The sequence below is a fragment of the Glycine max genome, chromosome 1 (assembly GCF_000004515.6).
Source record: "Glycine max cultivar Williams 82 chromosome 1, Glycine_max_v4.0, whole genome shotgun sequence".
Taxonomy (NCBI): domain Eukaryota; kingdom Viridiplantae; phylum Streptophyta; class Magnoliopsida; order Fabales; family Fabaceae; genus Glycine; species Glycine max.
The window spans coordinates 34,353,350-34,356,304 of NC_016088.4; the positions used below are offsets into that span (position 1 = coordinate 34,353,350).

General features: G+C 37.3%; 1 non-coding gene across 1 annotated transcript; it reads left to right on the plus strand.

Moving 5' to 3' along the window:
• Positions 1 to 1,643: 1,643 nt before the first annotated feature.
• Positions 1,644 to 1,750, plus strand: LOC112997879 (small nucleolar RNA R71). The gene has a single exon (XR_003262937.1). It is a non-coding gene; the product is annotated as a small nucleolar RNA R71 (small nucleolar RNA).
• Positions 1,751 to 2,955: the final 1,205 nt, after the last annotated feature.

The following is a 2,955-nucleotide window of genomic DNA, read 5'->3' on the forward strand; positions in this document are numbered from 1 at the left end:
TTTTTTTCTAATCAATATTTTGGAAGAAAATTTAGATCTAAAGGTTCAGCACAAGAATATTATAAATGAAAAATGATAGAACCTAAAATCAACACAAAAAACATGATTCAAGAGTAGATCTACAAAATTTGAACCATAGAAATGCAAGAACCAGTGTAGATCTAAGATTTAATCGGTTTATTTTTTTGAATCTGCTCTAAACAGCACCAAAACACAAGACAATGGAGGATATACAAGGAGAATAAGATGAAGAACAAGGAATTAAAGAGAATTTACCGAACAAAAAGATAGAGGAAGCAAAAGAACATCACCTAGATGAAGATGCTTTTGATACCACATGATGTAAGCTCCATTGGAGCTTGTAGGCCTAGGATCTTCTTCATCAATGGATTCCTTTGCTTCTTGGAAGATGAATGGCAGCAGAATGGAGAAGGAAGAGAGAGAGGAGACGCCACTTCAAGGAGAAGATGAGTCTAGAAGAAGCTCACCACCATAGGAGGCCATGGATAAGAGCTTAGAGGAAGAAGGAGATGAATGAAGGGAGAGGGAGAGAAGAGCACGAAATTTTGTGCTCCAAATGAGCTTTGAAATCTGAAGTTTAATATTCAAATGATCAAAGTTGAAAAAAAATGCACACACATGACCTCTATTTATAGCCTAAGTGTCACACAAAATTGGAGGGAAATTCAAATTTTACTTGAATTTGAAATTGAATTTCTGGAGCCAAACTTTGGAGCCAAAATTTCACTAATTATGATTAGTGAATTTTAGTTATGGTTCAGTCCACTAATCCAAGATTCTCCACTAAGTGTGCTTAGGTGTCATGAGGTATGAAAAGCATGAAGGACATGCACAAAGTGTGACTATATGATGTGGCAATGGGGTGTAGTAAGCAAATGCTCACCTCCCCATCTAAAATTTAATTGGATTGGGCTTCTACCAATTCATTAAATTTATTCCCAACCACACACATCAAATATTCACTTAGTGCATGTGAAATTACAAAACTACCCCTAATACAAAAACTAGTCTAGGTGCCCTAAAATACAAGGGCTGAAAAATCCTATATTTCTAGGGTACCCTACCTACATTATGGAGCCCTAAATACAAGACCCAAAATTAATGAAACCTTAATCTAATATGTACAAAGATAAGTGGGCTCATACCTTCTTGGAGTCTTCTATCCAATGCCCTTGCGGGATAGGATTGCATTAGGAGGTCTATTATAAATATTTGCAGCATAAGCTTCAGGTTGCTCATTGACTCTAGATTGCTGCAAAGAAGGACAAAGATCTGTATGGTGATCTGCAGAAGAACATATACCACAGACTCTTGCAACAGGTGCAGATTTTTTATTCGTGGCAAGTTGAGTTACTAGGTTGACCAAGGCATCAAGTTTTCCCTCAACCTTTTTATTTTCAGTAGATGAAGAGGAATCTGTGGCCACCTCATGGACTCCTCTAAGGACAATAGCATCATTTCTTGCATTGAATTGTTGAGAGCTGGAAGCCATCTTCTCAATCAAATTCCTAGCCTCAACAGGGGTCATATCACCAAGAGCTCCACCACTGACAGCATCAATCATGCTCATTTCCATGTTGCTAAGTCCCTCATAGAAATATTGAAGAAATAGTTGCTCAGAAAGCTGGTGGTGAGGACAGCTTGCACACAATTTCTTGAATCTTTCCCAGTACTCATACAAGCTCTCTCCACTAAGTTGCCTGATGCCTGAAATGTCTTTTCTGATGGCAGTTGTCCTAGATGCAGGGAAGAATTTCTCCAAGAACACCCTCTTAAGGTCATCCCAACTGAAAATGGATCTGGGAACAAGGTAGTATAACCAATCTTTTGCCACTCCCTCCAGAGAATGAGGAAAAGCCTTTAGAAAGATATGATCTTCTTGGACATCGGGGGGCTTCATGGTGAAACAAACAATATGGAACTCCTTAAGATTCTTATGAGGATCTTCACCTGCAAGACCATGAAACTTGGGCAGCAAATGTATTAGTCCAGTCTTGAGAACATATGGAACACCCTCATCAGGATATTGAATGCACAAGCTTTCATAAGTGAAATCAGGTGCAGCCATCTCCCTAAGAGTCCTCTCACAAGGTGGAGGTTGAGCCATGTTCTCAGTATGAAAATTAGTAGTTGAATGCTCAAAATCGGAATATTCAGAATCACCAGCAACAAAATACTCAGAATGCTCAAAATGCTCACAATGCTCAAAATGCACAGAATGATCAGGGTGCACACTATGCCTAACTAATCTATGAAAGGTTCTATCTATTTTAGGATCAAAGGGTTTTAAATAACCTAGATTTCCCCTAGTCATGCACTATATGCAGCAAATAATGTATTTCTCAACAAGCACCTAACAAGGGGGTAAAACTACAGCTATAGTCAAACGATATCCAAATGAGCTGAAATTTTTTGAGCAACACTCTAAAATCATGAAAAGATAGCACAAAAATTTTCAGACAAAAATTCAAAGTCTAACTATTAAAACTGCCTAAGGAAAGTTTAGAAAAATAAGACAATAATACTAAAAAAACAAAATAAAAAACTTAGTAAACGGATGATTTTTCAAGTTTAAAATGGCAACGGACCACAGGTCAATTGCCACGGCATGGGAAATTTTCTTCTACCCCAAATGCATATATAATAATAGTCATTCTGATAACCGGAGTAAAAGTTATGACCGTTTTAAGTTTTGCTAGACACAAGTCCCCAAAATTTTTTGCCTCTCTCAAATTCAGCCACACCAAGTGCTTCTGGTATTTTTCACACAAAATATGGACCAAAAGAAACTACCACACAAAAAATCAGCCAAAAATAACAACTATAACTATCAAAACAAAAATCGCCAATTAAATTGCAAAATCAGTCGCTAGTTCAATCGCTAAACACTGTTAACAGCATTACACAAAATTAGTCGCAATTTTGTGAGCAACT